The sequence below is a fragment of the Protopterus annectens genome, chromosome 11.part0, assembly GCF_019279795.1.
Source record: "Protopterus annectens isolate FY-2018-M chromosome 11.part0, PAN1.0, whole genome shotgun sequence".
Taxonomy (NCBI): domain Eukaryota; kingdom Metazoa; phylum Chordata; order Ceratodontiformes; family Protopteridae; genus Protopterus; species Protopterus annectens.
In genome coordinates this window covers 569,011,812-569,030,499 of record NC_056745.1, presented here as the reverse complement: position 1 = coordinate 569,030,499, position 18,688 = coordinate 569,011,812, and the positions used below count along the sequence as shown (strand labels likewise).

The window sequence follows — 18,688 nt, the reverse complement described above, 5'->3', positions numbered from 1 at the left end:
TAATTTGTCAGTAGATCAGAAATTATATGCTATTAAGATAACTTTGGAGTACTCCCCTTTCAAGAAATTATACTATACTCAACTGATGATAAATAATAATGCTTATTTCACTCCCTCTAAACTTAACAAATTCAATCCAAATAAGTCCCCTTCATGTCCGTGTTGTTACTGTCCCAAGGCTGATCTTTTGCATATTTTTTGGTATTGCCCTCTTTCACACAAGCTTTGGACTTCTTTGAAAATACGTTTACAGAGAATGGGATACCACAAATCCACCTTATCTTGGGAGATAGCAATCCTTCATATACCATTATTATTCCTTTCTAAATTGGACACGCATGTGATTATATACATTTGCTCACTCATAAAATTTTACATCTCTAAAAATTGGCTTGATCGTACTAATTTGAACTGGATTGGCTTTAGATCCTTGGCTTACTCATATATCTCTGCACAAAAAACTCTGGTGAAGAGTCCCAAAAAATGGATTTTCATGGATAAAGCTATTGAAAAGATTTTGTTTATTATTAATATGGACTAAGGGTTTGGTCATTGATGGGATAGGATGTTCTGTTTTTCTTTTCAATGTTCTTAATCATTATTATATTTTCTACAACTATAATATCATTTGCTTGAGTTTCTACAGGTTACCATTTGTAAATATTGTATATAGTGTTATAAGTCTGTCGCTCTGAGTGTGTCATTCAAGTTTTTTCAGCTATGTTAATCGTTCTAACTCCTAATTGTACTTTAATACAATGATGTTGTTAGTGTTTATTGTTGCTGAAGTTTTGTCATATTACTGGATATTTCAATAAAAAGATTTTAGAGAAAAAAAAGAAATCTTTATGAACAAACGAAAAAAAAAAAATGATCTGAAAGACAGAAGTAATTCAGAACATGTTTTATTGGAATATGAGTTGGCAGATTTTAAATATTATCTACTGAGTACTTTGAAATGCTGGAGGAGCAAATTTTTGCCTATGATTATTTTGAGCTGGAACAAAGGATCTCGACTGCCTAGACAAACTAAGGCATTAACAAGTTTAATACTGTTGGCTGCCACAAAAAAAATCACTACAAAATGGAAATCAAAATGTAAACCAACTTTAGCTCAAGTACTGAACATTGTAAAGAAAATAAAAGATCAGGGGTGGGATATTTAGAAAATGGAAGAAGCAAATAAACATAATTTGCAGGAACAATACATGCAAAATAAAGCTCAGGAGGATGAGTGAGGATTAAGGGAAGGCAGGAACTGAGAAACTTTTTTGTTTGAGCAAATGATAATTGTTAAAACTAGCATAACTATGCTGCATGGAAATGTTGCTAAGGTTTGTTTTCTTATCTACTAGTGTACGTATACCTATGTAACTGTCTAAAATGGGATTTAATAAAGATGTTAAAAAATATTTCTGAAAGAAATGATACATTCATACATGCGGGCTAGATTTTTTTCTGTTTTTATAACTTTAGTGCAAACAGATTCCATAAATAATTTTAATGCATTATTAGTATGTTCATATATTTTGATTTATATTTTTGATTGTCACCTTCAAATAGTAAGGAAATGTTTCAGTAAAAAACAATTGTGTAGAATGTGTGTAGGCATTAACATATTGTGGGAATATATTTTAGATATAAAAATTTACAGCAGTAAAATATTAATGTTATGGAATCAAAAGTGCAGTCAATGCCAGAAATGCAGCATATAAATACTGTACAAGCTAATCGCAGAGGCAGACTGCAAAAAAGGATTGTGTGACAAAATGCCTAATAGCAATGCTCTGAGTGTGTGTCATTGCTGATTCAGGAATGTCAGGCTTAGATAAATGGCAAAATCATTGTGTTTAAATTAGGCATGGGAAAAGAGCCACATTTAAAATGTCATTTGTAAAATGTAGACCAAGCAGGTCTGCATGCATGCAGCCATTATATTCTAGGTGCAATCCTAAGCCTGTCAGACAGATATAATTAAACTTTGTGCTTAAGAATAAGGCTGATGCTCCAAGTCACAGCTCTATAATCTCAGTAGAAGCAGCCTGACATACTAGGAAAGATTTGTGTGTCTTTCTGGGCACGATTAAGAAAATACAGGCAGTTTAGCTGGAAGATGTTCACAAAAATGCATCCTACACCCAAAGCATGCAGAATCTTTAGAATGCACCCTGGATATCTGTGGAAAGAGTGGAAAAACAAATAGAAACATCTAAAGAAATAGTAGAAGCTGTGAGAGTAGCATTAGTTGAATCATAAGCACACTTCAAGAAGTGCTTAGTCACTTGAGACACAGAAGCAATAATATTACACAAATATGATTTTTCCTGTAAAGGAAAGTTAAGCTATAATGTTTCTGATATTCTCAAAAGAAGCAAGCACAATTATGAATTCAAAAAATAAATGTGGCAGAATGCACTTTTCCCAGATCTTTCTAATGTTTCTCATCCTTCACAGAGGGGGGAAGGATTAGCATTGACCAGATGTTTGGCAGCTGCTGGATTTGCCAAGGAAATTACTGCTGGGTCAGATCTAGGGTTAGAAAATAAACATTCATACGACTGAGGAATTTTATGCAATCTGTCTGCTTTCTTTGGGGCAGCAGACTGGCTATCAGGTAAATTACAAGCCGTAAAAATATATCTTCCAATGCAGGAAGAACAGGAGAAACTGGAGTAGGTTCAGGAAATTCCATTTGTACTAAATTATAATATTTCTTTAGAGACAGCAGAATAGCATTTCATTCCCCCTGAAGCAATTGGTTCATTCTGGATATAGTTTCAGGAAAAACAAAATCCTTCATGTATGCCCATGCTCGATTTGGGAGGTAAGCACTATTAAGTGCTTGAAAAGAGTGGCAAGAACTTTTAAGATTGACTGCTTGAAGCTGAATATGGCCAAACATCCTATGGTTCCCATGATCACTTGCCTAGTATTTTACTGTGTATGGAACCAGTAGTGTAGCAAGGGTATGGTGAAGGGGACAATTTCCTTAGATACAAAGTGTTAGGAGGTACAAACAAGAACTCCGAGATCTGCATACAATTTTTTTCTGTACTAAAATGCCAGTACAGAAAGCAGTCAGTGTTTTTTTTTTTTTTGCCCTGCTATTAAGAGATGGGGGTTATATGGATTGCCTGGCTATACTCTAGGAAGCCAATCAGCTTTTTACAGTAAGCCAAAGACATGTTTTGCTCTTCTCTTGACAGCTGGGGGTGTAGATTTGATTTCGTGTGGATTGACTGGTTGCACTGTGGTAAGTTAATCAGTTTTCAATAGCAAGCCGAAGACTTTATTTTTACCCTTCTCATGGGCAGAGGGTATAGATCGGCTGCTGTACTGTTTCTTCAGAAACAGTTTCAAGACTGGCACCCAGTGCTGGATGAGCCAGTTATGGCTCTTTGAGGGACTATCAAAAGATACACATTCCTCAGAGTCAGAATCAGATACAAGAGAACAGAAAACAGAAGTTATCCCCTCACAATCATTTTCCTGTTCAATATTCTGAAAATTTTCAGATAGTAAAGAATTTATTTTTTCTAACCATTAACATCAGAACTGGAAGATTCAAGAGCGTGACCTAAGCCCAATAAATCACTACTGTCGAAGGCAATACAGTCAGGACATATCTAATTTTCTGCTTTTTTTGACAGGAATTTATACAGAAGCAAACCAATTTCTGACAGGAAAATGCTCCCTAGGGACAGCACCCCAGTCCAGCTAAACAGAGGCTTCCTTTGAGGCTGACAAGAGTGGTTCTCCCTTGTCTGCCAAGGGCACACTAATAGCTGAAATAGACATGCCTAGCTCCAATCCATGGTGGCTGTAGAGACTACTCCAGAGGAAGCAAAGGAAAAAGTTGAATGTTTTGAGGAACGAGAAACTGGACAGAGCACAGTCACCCATCTATGACTGAAGCAAATCTGCAGCCTGCTGAAGGAGCAAAGGCTGTTTGGAATTTTTCTTATTTTTGTTGCTAGAAGAAGGAAGAACTGAAGGACCAGTAAGTTTAAATGGAAAAGCTGAAAATGATGCCTGAAATCCTGGGTTAAGGCTGATAGCAGTTGTCAGTGAAAAGGGTAGATATTAAAAAAGTAAGGTTTCTCACCAGCAAGCACTTTAAATATATGCCACAGCCTCCAAAAGTAAATTATACAAGCTTTCCTTAGGAAAAACAGACAAAAACATAGTTTTAACAATTATTTTCCTCAAAAGTAAAAAGTTACACTTCACAATGACTAAAAACACTTTTTCCCAAGTTTTCTTAACAAAAATACAGTGTGAAATCCAATCCCCCCCTCCAAGGAAACTTATCTGCCTGGCAATGGAAAACCATCAGCCAAGCTCAGTTTGGCAGAGCTGCTCCCAGTCTGGTAGCCTTAACCAGAGATCTGGAGTAAATCTGAATGAAATCCCAGGCATCCACAGCTTTCAACAAAAAATAAACATATTTTATAGGTTATAGGTAGGTTCATAGGTAGATACTAAGTTATCTGCCCTAGGGCATTTATAAGCCTAGCCAGAGTGTATTTGGCTTCCACCTCCCTATTTGATTAGCCTACTGTGCCTCTGTAAAGTAGGTCACAGAAGGTACCCTTTTAAGATTAGTTTACTGTGCCTCTGTCTAGCAGGGACACAGAAGAGATCCCAGGGGTGAATTTGCGATTTCCCATCCACGCATCCAGATTTCGCTTGAAGAGGGTCAGCGAGGGGTTGTGTCTAACATGAATTGGGATTCTATTCCAGAGTGAGGGGAGCCTCTGGGAAATTAATCTGTCCCTCCAGCATGTCCTATTTATTTTTGTGCTGAGGTGTAAGTCCCTGGAGCGTGTAGCTCTAAGGGACTTGGATTTTTTGAGGTGGAGCATGTCCATTAATTCTGGGTTTGACATGGCTTTGTACGTCAGGCATAGATCGCCTCTGAGTAGGCAGTAAGCAACTGAGTAGAGCTGGAGTTTCTTTAGTCGAGCTGCATAGGACATCTGTTTGTAGCCCATGATCCTCTTGGTGAGGTACTTTTGGGGTCTCTCCAGTTGCTGCAGGTGTCGGGTAAGGTACATCCCAAAAGGGGCATTGTATCCAATTATGGGCCTGATGAGTGACGAGTAGAGGGGCACAATGACTTCTCTTGATCTAGATGTGAACCTTTTCGTGGGCTATATAGAAGGTCTTTCTAACCACTTTGGCAACGTGATTATCAAAGGAGAGATTACTATCTATGTTGGTCCCCAAATCTCTAATTACTTCTTCTGTACTTAATGGATTACCACCTATGTGGTAATTTGTGGGCACCTTGTTTTTCCCAAAGGGGATGACTATGCATTTTTTAGCATTTAGCTTGAGGCCGTGGCTCTGGCACCAAGCATCCATCTCTGTGAGACCCTTTTGGAGGATGCTTGTGTCAGCTGGAGATTTGATTATGGCCCCCAGTGTGCAGTGATCTGCGAACTTTGTCAGCCATAATCCCCTCGTGTTAGCCTGAACCTCAGAGAAGTATATACCAAACAAGAGAGGTCCCAGAACTGAGCCCTGTGGGACGCCACTTGTAACTGGTTTGGATTCAGACATGGCACCTGCAATTCTGACCATGTGGGTTCTATCTCTAAGCCAGTTTGCAACCCATCTTGTGATACAGGGGTTAATATTTAACTGGTAAGCTTATTTATGATGCCCAAGTGGGGTATTGTGTCGAAGGCTTTTGCAAGGTCCAGGTAGGCTGTGTGGACTACCTTGCCCTCATCTATGGCTTTGGTAACTGTTTCAAAGAAATCAACTAGGTTTAAGAGGCAAGATCTGCCCTTAACAAAGCCGAATTGGGTAGGGTCCAGTGTCTGGAGGCTCCCAATGTCTTTGTTTATGAGTTCTATGATAATACGCTCCATAGCTTTACAGACCAGACTAGTCAGGCTTATGGGGCGATAGTTCCCGGGGTCCGTTGTGGCACCACCTTTGTGGAGTGTGACCACTGTAGCTGTACACCATTCTTTGGGTACATATCCTGTAGTAAGGCTAAGTTTGAACAGTGACTTAATGTGAGGGTTCAGTTCTTCTTGGAGCTCATGTAAGACACAGCCTGGGACACCATCCTGTCCCATAGATGCTGTGTTTTTTGCTTTGCATAGGCAGCTTTCACCTGTGCATCTGTGATGTCAGGGAGGTTACATTCAGTTGGGATAGCCATTTGCTCCTTTGGGGGGAAGGGGGGGAGTTTGCGCTGAATCTGTCTGCCAGGATGTTGGTTATGTCTGTAGGTTCGGTATATTTTGTACCGTTATGCAACAATTCAGAGCATATCTGGGTGTTTCCACCCATATTCCTAACATAACTAAAGAAGGCCTTGTGATTATCTTTAGTGTCGGGCAATTTTTCTTTCGAAACTGGCCTTTGATGATTTTATGAGGGATCGAAGTTTCTTGCTAATACTGATCAGAGATGCCTTCCATTTTGGGATTTTGCTCTGTCATGTAGTAGCTTCCTTCTTCTGTTGTATAGCTTATTTATGGCCGGGGTCCACCAGACCGGTCTCCTGTTTTTGGAGGAGTGAGTCTTGGTTTTATTTGGGATAGCACGATCCATGCATTCCTGCAGGTGCTCATAGAATGCATTTGTAAAGGATTCTGCGGATTGGGCTGTATTATCTTCTGGCCCGGGGGCTTTGAAGGATTCCACCTCAGTCTTGAGAAGTGCAAAGTTGGCTTTTGAGAAATTCTTTACAGTGATTTCCTTGGCTGGGGGTGGGGACGGGATATGGATGTCCAGGGAAATTTGTTTATGGTCTGATCTTACCAATGAGGGATTTACCTCTGGTGTGGAACATAGAGTCCCCATGTTGGTGATGACCAGGTCCAATATGTTGTTCCCTCTTGTGGGAGTGGTGACCAGTTGTTCCATCACGTTAGAGTTTATAAATTCAAGGAACCGTTTTAAAGTTGCATTGCACTTTTTGAACCGTAGTTTGCTTAACTGCTGTTTCATTTTTGCTGTTTTCTACTGCTGTGACTATTTTACTCTGTACTTTAAATTTCTAGTACTTCTGCTTTTCTTAGCATAGACTAGATTCAGACTTGTTGAATCTAGACTGTTTGGTCTGACTGAAGCCAGCCATCTTACATTAAGAGGGCCTCACATCTCCCTTGTGGCAGAAGTGTGTAGATCAGGACTCATCTACGTTGGAGGTTGCTGGAAAAAGGCTCACTCTTGGGATTTCCCATTGGTTAGTTGCTTTAAAAACTTTGAAATGTTCTTGTGTTTTAGTACCTCAATTATGTGGGTTTGCGCACCTTGCAACAGTGTTTTGCTCTGGTGTGTAGCAAACACTTTGAAACACAATTTTCCTTAAATATCTGCTAGCGAAACCTCCTTAGTGCCACTGCCTGTCTGTGTGCAACTCAGTTGCGCATTGCTGCCCTGTGAGCAACTCAGCTGCATATTCTGAGGCATTAACACAGTCTTCCACCCCTAGCCCTCCACAGAATAGCCACTTCTGTTAGTCCTACAGCAAACTCTGGTCCCTCCAGCCCATCCCCACTAGTTACTATAATATATATTTGCATAATGGATGGACAGTTTCCCACCATTTCTCCAGCCATCCTGACTGACATGGGCATCCTGAAGCAATGTAGCAATTACCTCATGTATACTGACAACTAGTTGCTCCTACAGCAAACAAATGCAGTATGTGAGAGATATAACTATACCATGACATTAGAATCAGTCCTCTCACACAACAATAAACAAGACATCCAACAGGTTGTCAGTGCATATATCTTTCCTCTCACACAAGATAATGTTAAGACACATAAACCCACATATGCGTAGGTACTCACTAAGAGCCTACCTAAAGACCAGAGACTTCCTAAGTGCAAACAACATACACATACTGGTACATCAACAGAATTCACCATTAACACATAACAACACACATATCAGTATCTCAACAATTAAGCCCCATAAGGCAAAACACCTCAAAACCTAATGTTCTGGTTATAGGTGACTCAATAGTGAGACACACAGATGTCCCCCTCACAAGACTGAACAAGGAAAAGGACATGATCACCTGCCTCTCAGGTGCCAGGTTCCATTAAATCACACATGCACTCAAGTCACTCAGCAACAATTACCAGCATGACTCTGTCATGGTACATGTTGGAGTGAATGACTTGAGACGTATATCTCTGGACTGTATGAAAAGAGACATGACTGAACTCTCAGATTATGTGTCCCAGACAGGTATGTCCCTAGCCCTAAGCATCATTCTACCTTCTTCCAGGATGATGCCACAATATAGACAAAAACTGATTGACCTCAACAATTGACTTAGCTTCTGGTTTCATTCCAGGGGGATCCAGTATTTGTCAGTCTGGGAATATATGGTCAACAGACCACATGGCTTTGCCAGAGATGGTCCCCACCCGTCGCCTCTTGGCTTTTGGATACTGGCAAAAATGCTTGCCTCCCTCATAGTGTCTTTTATAGGCAGTGTCCAAACAATAAAACATTTGAAGTAAAGATATCCACTAAAGACAAACTCAAGGTCATGCTGCTTAATGCTAGGAGCTTAAACAGTAAACAGCACTCCCAGGAAGCACTTCTCACCTTAGAAGATGCTGATGTATATGCAGTCACTGAGACTTGGTTCAAGGCCGCACAGTGTGCCTTGGTTGTACATGGCTACAATGCCTTCTACACATTCAGACCCCAAAATAAGCATGACAGAACCAAAGGTGGAGGTGTATCCATCTTCATTAATCCAGATACACCTCAAGACTGGTGAAACAGTACGACTTGCTTGGGCTACTCCAGGTCCAAATAACTACTGTTAAAATACTCTTCTTCATCATCGCTAGCTACAGATCCCTCACCATGAACCAGGAGAAGCACACCACCTACCTGGACTTTCTGGAGTCGCTCAGTATACAGCCAAACACCTTGGTCATGGGAGATTTCAACTATCCTTCCATTGATTGGGCGACTTACATCAGCACAAACACAATCACTATGAGGTTCCTGGACTTTGTTAATTCAAATTCCCTGGAGCAGTTGGTATGCACCCTCACTAGGGGATCAAATGTCCTGGACCTAGTGCTCACCAACATGGGGGGGGGGTCACTGCACTAGCCCCTGTGTGTTGCCCTCTGTGGTAAGGTCAGACCATAAATCTATATTGTTTGAAGTAAAAATCAGACTTAACACCTCAACAGGAGTAAAAAAAACTGAAAAATGTCTCCAAAATGAACTACTACCCACTAAGCAATAGTATAAAAAGTTTCAAAGCCCCTGCCAACATAGCCAACAATGACTCCTATGTAGACAAGTACACAAATGTCCTATATAGCTACTTAAGCAAATACTTTGAATTGGCTGTACCTAATCCAAAAAGCGCAAGCCATGGTGGTGGACTGCAAGTATAAATAAGTCATACAACAAAAGAAAGAAACTGCTATCCAAGAACAGGAGGGAACTTACTCAACAGAGGAAGGATACCCCCCACAGCTTGAACAAGCAAATCAAAAATCTTTGTAAAGTCCTCTAGAGCTGGTTAAAAGACTAAATTAGCATCCCTAGCTAAAGTCAATCATAAAGCATACTTTAGCTATGTCCAAAACCTAAAAGGGAATGCCCAGCCATTTGCCAAACTTATAGTAGATGGTACCACTCAGACTGAACCTGAGGAAATTATCAACCTGCTAGCTGACATATTTGGCAATAACTTCACCACCCCTTCCCCACCAGACATACCCCAAAGCTAGCTGACACAAGTCCTCTACTGAATATCTCCAAAGAACAGATCACACAAGTGCTCTCCAAGGCCAAAAATATGGCCTCTATGGGACCAGGTAACATCCCAGGTTGTTTACTAAACAATCTAAAATAAAACCCAGTGGAACCACTCGGCACTCTCTTTAACCATAGCCTGAGCACTGAATATGTTCTAGCAGAGTGGAGAACAGCAACAGTAATCCCCTTGCATAAAGGTGGTCCATCGACTGACTCTGGAAACTATCAACCCATAAGCCTAACCAGCCTTATTTGCTAGGCTATAGAAAGAATCATCATGGACCTTATCCACAAGGACATAGGTGACCTTCAAACTCTTGACATGATCCAGTTTGGCTTCGTCAAGGGTAGATCTTGCTTACTGAATTCTTTGAGAATGTCACCAAAGCCCTGGATGACAGAAAAAGAGTACATATCACCTATCTTGATCTAGCCGAGGCCTTTGACATAACCCCCTACTCAGGTATCATTGAGAAACTCTCTCTGCTGGCACTGGAAACCTCAATGCAACAGGTTTAATAACAGATAAAGTCATACCACTTAAATATGGTGTAGTAAGGGAAAGGAAGGGGAGAAATCAAATGCCTTGATGGAAGTAATGAAAAGAGAAAACTATAACACAATTAAGACAATAAGTTTGTGTCTTTCGGCTTTTCCCGGTTAGGGGTCGCCACAGCGGAACTCTGGTCCACTAATGATTGGTAGTGGATTTTTACGTACTGGGTTACCAGCCCTGACATACAACCTTTAACAAAGGCACACCCCATTCACATATGCCTCCACACAGAAGACGCTCTAGCTGAGAATCGAACGGGACAACGTCTTGCTATGAGGCGACAACACTACCACAGCACCACCACCGCAGTATAATTAAGACAAGAAGTGTCACTGTAAAAAGAGTACAGAAGGGTGAACAGAGCAACAAAAATATTTAGAAAGATAGACACGATAAAAGCAATATACAGTATCAGAACAGATCAAGATCTATCATGCACTATCACAAATAATAAACTTAAAATATCAGCACAGGCAGAAAAACTTATAAGATAGGCAGATAAATATGAAGAAAAAGTACAAAATAAGCAATTTATTGATTACCCAAAAAGTTTTATAGAGAATTGGGAAACAAGGCAAAGGTAACTGAAATACCACCAAAAAAACTAGAAATAGATACATTTTGGAGAAATGTCTATAAAGATCCTGTGGAATACAACAAAGATGCTAAATGGATAGAAGAAATAAAAGAAAGAATAAGAAGTTCAAATGTACAGCATATAAAATGGGATGAAGTAACAACGAGAGAGATTGAAACAAAGTTAAGAAAATCTCCTAATTGGAAAACTCCAGGCCCACATGCAGTACTTAACTTCTGGCTAAAAGTATTTGCATCTTTACATGAAGACTTAGCCATGAGTAAGAACTATTTATATGCACACCCTGAACAGACACCAGCCTGGTTAACAACAGGAAAAACAATAATACTAAAGAGTGAACCTGCCAAGCTATCCAAAAAATTATCGACAACTTGCCTTCCAACGACGTATAAACTATACACTGGAATTGATGCCAACAGAGTTTATAGTCATTTCGAAGAGAACCCAATCATGGCAACAGAACAAAAGGATAATAAAAAGTCATATGCAACAAAGCATCATTTACTGTTAAATAAAGTCATTATGGAGACCTGTAAAAAGGGGAAGAATCTAAGTATGGCATAGATAGACTACAAAAAACATTTGACAGTATCCCACATGCAATGATAAAAGAGTACTTAAAATGTATAAGATATATGCTACACTGATTACATTACAGTGACCATGAAACAGTGGCAAACCACTTTTCAGTTAAGCCATGATAAATGACAAAGTATTATTCCAGGGATAAAGATTCAAAGGGGAATATTCCAGGGTGACTCCCTGTCACCACTTCTCTTTTGTCTTGCCCTTAACCAATTAAGCTGTCTACTTAATAGATTAGGTCATGACTACAATTTGGCTCACAGAAAACAACAGTGTAAAGACTTCTCATCTTCATTTTTGTAGATGATTTAAAACTGCATAGTTCATCAGATGAAGAACTGAAAGTACAACTGCAAGTGGTCAAAACCTTTTCAGTTGATATAAGAATGTCATTTGGTCTTGACAAATGTGCAAAAGCAACTTTTAAAGCAGGAAAGTTACAGCACCAAGAAAACATCAGTTTGGGACAGGAATGTGATTTAAATTTATTTATTTACATTTGTTGACCGGGAGTGTCCGACTGGATGTAGGTCCACTTTCAGCAGAGGCCCAGGGAGAAAAGTTCCACTGTTAAAATAAACAGACAGTAGTTACATTGGATTACATAGCGATTAACAATTTAACATAGCAATTACTTACAACATATTTACAGATGAAGAACATAGTACATCAGTAGACAACTAGAATCTTTATCTGTGAAGTACATAACAGACATTAACAAATGTTACAATAAGAAGTTCCTGCTGTATAATAAGTACTAGGCTTATGAGCATCTGAGCTTGCTATAATCAAGGTAGTTAGTGGAGTGGAAAGAAAGGTAGTGGTTGGATGGGGTGGGTGATATTAGAGTGGGAGTTGCAAGGGCATAGCCAGCATGTTTTTAGGTGTGCTTTTAGTAAAGTTTTGAAGTGTGTGCATGATGGTATGGAGGTATTAGTGGGTGGGAGGGAGTTCCATAATTTGCCTATGGTGCAAGAGAATAGTGATTCACCAGCAGAGTTATTGGCTTTAGTGATCTGCAAGTGATTTTTGTTGCTGGATCTTAGTAGTCTGGTGGTGCGATAGGGTTGGAGTAGATTCTGGAGGGATGGGACATTTAGTGGATGGTTTACTAGTTTGTGGGCGAGTGAGAGTTGATACCATTGAAGGAGATGAGGGAGTTCAAGCCAGCCCAGTTCAGCAAGTGAGAGACAGTGGTGACTACGGTAGGATGCCCCTGTGGCGAATTTGGCGATTTTGTTGTAGCAGGTCTCTAGCTTGTTTAGATTGCATTGCCTTAGGCTGGTATATATTGGAGAGGCATACAGTGGGGTGGAGATAAGGTGGGAATTTGCTATTGAAATCTTTGCTGCTTTGGTGAGAAGTTGCTTATTTCTGTATAATGCTAGTTTTTTGTGGACTTCTTTCATGGTCATGGATATGTGAATGTCGAATTTTAGTTTATTGTCCATTTCCACTCTTAACAATTTGGTGTGTTCAGTTGGGTATACAGTGGTGGTGTATTTTGCTGTGAAGTTAATGTGAGAGTTGTTTTGAGTATGTTTGGTGGGTTGGAAGATGAGTAGTTTAGTTTTGTTTGGGTTGAGTATTAATTGGGCATCGGATAATCAAGTTTCAACAGAGGAAAAGGCTTCCTGTGTGACTTTTTGCAGTTTGGGAATGGACTGGGCTGAGCAGATGATGGTTGAGTCATCTGCGTATTGTATGAGTGTGCCATGTTTGGTGGCAGAGGCTAGATTATTGGTGAAAACAGAGAAGAGTAGGGGTCCAAGGATGGATCCTTGGGGAACCCCTATGGAGACAGGTAGTTGGGGAGATATGTCATTCTGCCATACAACGAATTGTTGGCGGTCAGACAGGTAATTCTGAAACCAGTTGGTGACTGATTGAGAGAAGTATAGGTTATTGAGGACAGAGATAAATTGTTTGTGTGGGACCATGTCAAATGCTTTAGATAGGTCTAGGAAAGTAGCAGAGGAGAGATAGCCATTGTTTTTATGCTGAAGGATAGTGTTAGTGAAGGAGAGTAAGGCAGTGGTGGTGCTATGGTTTGATCAGAAACCATGCTGAGTATTGGAAAGGAGGTTGTTAGTAAGGAGGTAGTCTGAGACCTGAGAGTGTATGCATCTCTCTAGTATTTTGGAGCGTGGAGAGAGAATAGCTATGGGGTGGTAATTGGTTAGTTCTGTGGAGGGTCTGCCTTTGTGGAGGGGAATTATATGTGATACTTTCCACAGTGTGGGAACGTAACTTTCTGACAGAGATTAGTTAATCAAGATGGATACAGGGTAGGCCAGAGCATCAGCTGCGATTTGTAGGTATTCACTTGGGAGGTTGTCTGCTGCTAATTTGGTGGGCTTAAGTTTAGTTAAGAGTTTTTTTTATGTTGGAGGTAGGTACAGGAGAAAAAGAGAAGACGGTGGGAAGATTACTAGTTGAAGGTGTGGGTTGGAGGGGAGGGAGGTTGTGTTGTTTAGCTAGTGATAGTATGGTTTGTGTTAAGTGTGTGTTGAATGAGGTAGCAATATTTTCTGAGGAGTGAGGGATGTTAGGAGGAGGGGTACTGACTTTACCTGGGTGGAGGATGGAGTTTATGGAGGACCAGAATTGTTTGGGACTGTGTTGTGAGGAGTCTAGGGCAGACTGGTAGTATTGGAATTTGTCCTGTTTTATTAGCTTTTTGAATCTATTGCGTAGTTCTAGGAATTTCTCTCTAGTTGAGGGGGTTTTGGTTTTGTGCCAGTGCTCCCAGGCTTTATCCCTGTTTTTCATTTCTGACCTAGTGGCTTTTTGTAGCCATGGGGAGGGTTGTGCTTTGGTTCTGGAAAGTCTTATGGGGGCATGGTAATTAAGGATGCTCAGGAAGTTAGTATTAAAAAATTCAACTGCGTCATCAAGACTGAGGTACTTTAGAGGATGCCAGTTACATTCTTTGAGGGATGAGATGAATGTGAGTGGGTTAAAGTTTAGTTTTTTACATATTTGATGGTAGATGACAGGTTTAGCTTGGTATAGGTATTTTTTGAGTAGGAATGTTGGGGAGTGATCGCTGAGGCTATCTGATAAGCAGCCTGTTATATATGACTGAGGGCTCTTACTGACTAGTATCCAATCCAGGGTAGTGTGCTTGCTGGAGTTTTTATTTATCCTGGTTGGCGACTGGACTAGTTGGGTGAAGCCATGAAGGGTTACATGATGGGTTGGATGGTTGCCAGAACAGGATTGCCAGTCAATACTGAAATCACCTAAAATTATAGTTTCTTGGGGGAGATGGTGGGTAGACCAGCTGAGGAGGTTTTCTAGTGGAGGGATGTTTTGGCCAGGTGGGAAGTAGCATCCAATTATGTTGATGGTTTTGTTTTGGTTTATTTTGAGGTTGGTATATATTATTTCTTCATTGCCTATTTGTGGAGCTGATGTTTTTAAGATCTGGATGTTTAGATGCTGTTTAAATATTATAGCTACACCGCCTCCTTTCTTGTTTAGCTGGTCTACTCTTAGTATGCCGTAACCTGTAGGGAGTATTTGCTCACTGGTAATGTGAGGTTTTAGCCAGGTTTCTGTCAGGATGTCAGGTCTATGGTGGCATGGAGTTCATGGACTTTGTTGGATATACTTCTAATATTTAGGCTTAGTAGAAGGAAGTCACTTGGCTTTCTATTGGCTGTAATATGGGAGAAGTTGTGGTTTCTAGTCTGATTATGAGAACTGGGGTTGGAAATGGTGGGGCCAGGGTTGGGGTGGATGTCTCCACTTAGGGCTAGTTTTGATATGCACGAGGTTATTAGTTTTCTCAGTTTTTGAATGTGTTTGTTTATACGGGAAACTTTATGATTGTGCCCTGTGGGTAATAGGTATGGTGGGAGTGTTACTGTGTTAAGTTGTAGGGATGCTTTATGTTTGAGTAATATAGTTGTTAGAATATGTGGGGGGTGCATAGGGATGGTTCTTGAGTTGGTAGGAGGGGTGCTGAGTGAGGGTGAGACATGAGTGGTGGTGTGAGTAGTAGTACAGTGGTAGTGGTTGAGTGGGGGAATGATGGAGCTTTGGTAGGATGTAAGATATGCAAGGAGAGTACATGCAGTGAGCATAGGTAAGGTATGCTTGTCCATGTTAGTTGAGGAGGTGTGATAGTAGTGGGAAGATTGAGGAGGTAGTGTTGGATTAGCGCTGTGGTTGGCTATTGGAAAGATGGGAGGGGTTTGTGAGTGTAATAAAGGTGGGAAAACTGGGAGCGGGAGGTAATAGGGGGCAGGGTGGGGAGCGAAGCGGGAAAAGACCCTGTTAGTTGCTCTTATGAGGGGGCTGGAAACAATCAGGTAACAGAGTTAACTGATAAATGAACATAGGATAGTGACAAGGGTGGTTGTAGTTTTAAAAATGGCGCCTGTCACAGGTAATATTTATTAACTTTGGGACTGTCTTAAGGTAATAAACAGGGGAGAGGGAGGGGAGAACAAGGGTGTGAGCAGGCAGTTCTTTGTACTGCTGCTAATGAGCCAAAGCAAAGACAAGTTTGTGTTTAAGAAACAATCACAATTGACCAAGGACTGCTCTGAAACTGTAAGTCATTTCTTAACCATTTCTCAGGTGGAAAAACAGGATAACCTTGTATCAGTAGGCTACTGTGGTCTCAGTTTAAATTAACAAACACACAGTATTGATCAGTTATGGATGCTATTTGCTAACAGAAGGGAATAAGAGAGAAAGTGGAAGATCAGTGTGTGTGTGCGTGTGTGCGTGTGTGTGTGTGTGTGGTGAGGGGGGCTGCTTACAAGCCAAAGCAGAGTGCTCTCCAGGGGAAAATGAATATTGGCTCAAACAGGTAGAAACATACTCAAAGTTAACTTTAGGTGTTTGCAGATAGTTCAGACCTGGACTGCACTTTTCTTATAAGAATGATAAAGGTGGTACCGCAGTTGAATACTTAAGAGTGGTGTTAGGTTCAAAGTTACCTTTAGCTGTTTGCAGACAGTTCAGACCCAGACTGCACTTTTCTTATAAGAATTATAATGGTGGTACCACAGTTGAATACTTAAGAGTGGTGTTAAGTTCAAAGTTTACTTTAGCTGTTTGCAGACAGTTCAGACCCGGACTGCACTTTTCTTATATGAATAATAAAGGTGGTACCACAGTTGAATACTTAAGAGTGGTGTTAGGTTGGAGAGACACTGAGCTCCTCATGGGGCCTGTAGCAGAGTGGATTGTAGTTTTTTTAAAATAAAATAAAGTAACTAATAAATAAATAAAATAAAATAACTTGAACTAGAGGGAGTGTATAAATATTTGGGAAATGATGAAGGATCAACATTAAAACATGAACAATTGTGACTAAAACTTAATAAGGAATATTTTAGAAGACTAAAATTAATACTGAAAACAGCATTGACATCCAAGAAAAAGTCCAGGCTATAAACCAATTTGGTCTTCCTGTCCTAACTTACAGTTTTGGAGTGACAGATTGGTCCCAAAGGATGTTGGATAGGTTGGACAGGAAAACAAGAAGGGTGTTTTATGCTCATCAGATACCAAGATTATATATTCCCTATTCTGAAGGAGATATGGGCCTTCTCAAAATTGATTACATGTATAGATCTGCCATCATGGAACTCCATACATATCTGCTGACCTCACAAGACCCAAATGTAGTAAAAGTTTTGAAACATGAGGAGAATAAGTCTAAGATGACTTCCCTGCTTAGTTTAGCAGAAGCATATCGGCGTCAAGTGGGAATGGAAACCAAACCAGAAGTAGAAAAAAATCAGGCAGCAACTGAATGTGCCAAAAAACAAAAGAAAGAATATAAGATGAAGGACCAGATGAGAAGGCAAGAAATGTGAAAAATGCATAAATATAGTTCCAAGTATAGAAAACTCCTGCAACAACCTCATGTTGATCAGGTCAAATGCAGGAATGATTAATGAGAGGTGAATTTAAACCAAAGATACAAAGTCCATTGAGCATATGGGAGAAACAGACAAATGTAGGTATGGTAAAACCAAATTAGAAACAGTTCCACATCTTGTTGCTGGATGTGATATACTAATAGCAGAAGGACTGTATACTGAAAGGCATAATAATGTGGTAAGACTGTCGCACTGGGGATTGTGCAAACATTATAATACTGAAGTAGATGAAAAACACTGGAAACATGAGCCACAAAGCATCATAGAAAATAAGAAGTTATGTACCTACCATAACGTTCCATGTTAGTTGTCTTCTCTCGCCTTCTTTCTTGCTTGATGGGTTCGGAGCCGATCCCTCGGCACTTGCTAAGCTCGAGAGTCACTTTTACCAGCTCGAGGCAGCCCCATATCCCATGATGCAAGGCGGTAAGTACCCAGATCTCGTTTGATGACAAAGGGCAATAGCACCAAGCATAAAATACTTCCAAAAGAAAGAAAGAAACTTACAGATGAAATAAGGACCAGATCTGAATGGTCTTAAGCATAACAGTTTCTTATAACAAGGTCTGTCCAGGCCAGGGGGAAGGAGGAGGGTCGAAGAAGGCGAGAGAAGACAACTAACATGGAACGTTATGGTAGGTACATAACTTCTTAATGTTAAGTTGTCAATCTCGCCTTCAGTAAGAACTGTTTAGCAATAGGGTGACCTTTTGATATAATATTTAGATTTATTTAGTCATAAATAAATAAATAAATATCATTAGTTTTTAAACATCAAGTGCTATTATAACAGTACTATTTACAATATAATGACATAATGGACATTTAAACTTTTGAAATCTCTGTGGTTGATAAAGCGCAGAGCTATGTATAGTTTTTTACTTTTTTAGTGATCGCCTACCTTTGCATTAATTTCCGTATTTGTAAATATACGTAAATAGCCTGCCGTAATGCAAGGGAAGAGATTTTGGTTAATTGTTTAGCAACAAGTAAGACATGTATTTATGTTTTAAACATTTGGTGCTTTTATATGTATTTTTATAGCTGATAGTAGCGCAAGTAAAATTATGCAGGTAGCGATCTTATTTTAAGGTCGCTATGGCAACCTAATTGTCTGAACAATGCACTTCAAGGTTATTGGACATTTTATATGCATTGATGTATAAATAAGTTCTTCATGTCCAGCTGTGTAATCTGAGGAAGGTGGGTTATTTCACCCGCCGAAAGCGCTAATTTCACTTGTGTGGAAATATTAAATCATTTTATAGT

At 40.0% G+C, this 18,688-nt stretch overlaps 1 protein-coding gene across 1 annotated transcript in view; it reads right to left on the bottom strand.

The window, feature by feature from the left end:
- OTOGL (otogelin like) overlaps positions 1 to 18,688 on the bottom strand; it is a 3,472,886-nt gene that overhangs the window by 1,646,246 nt on the left and 1,807,952 nt on the right. The gene's annotated exons all lie outside the window — the stretch shown is intronic.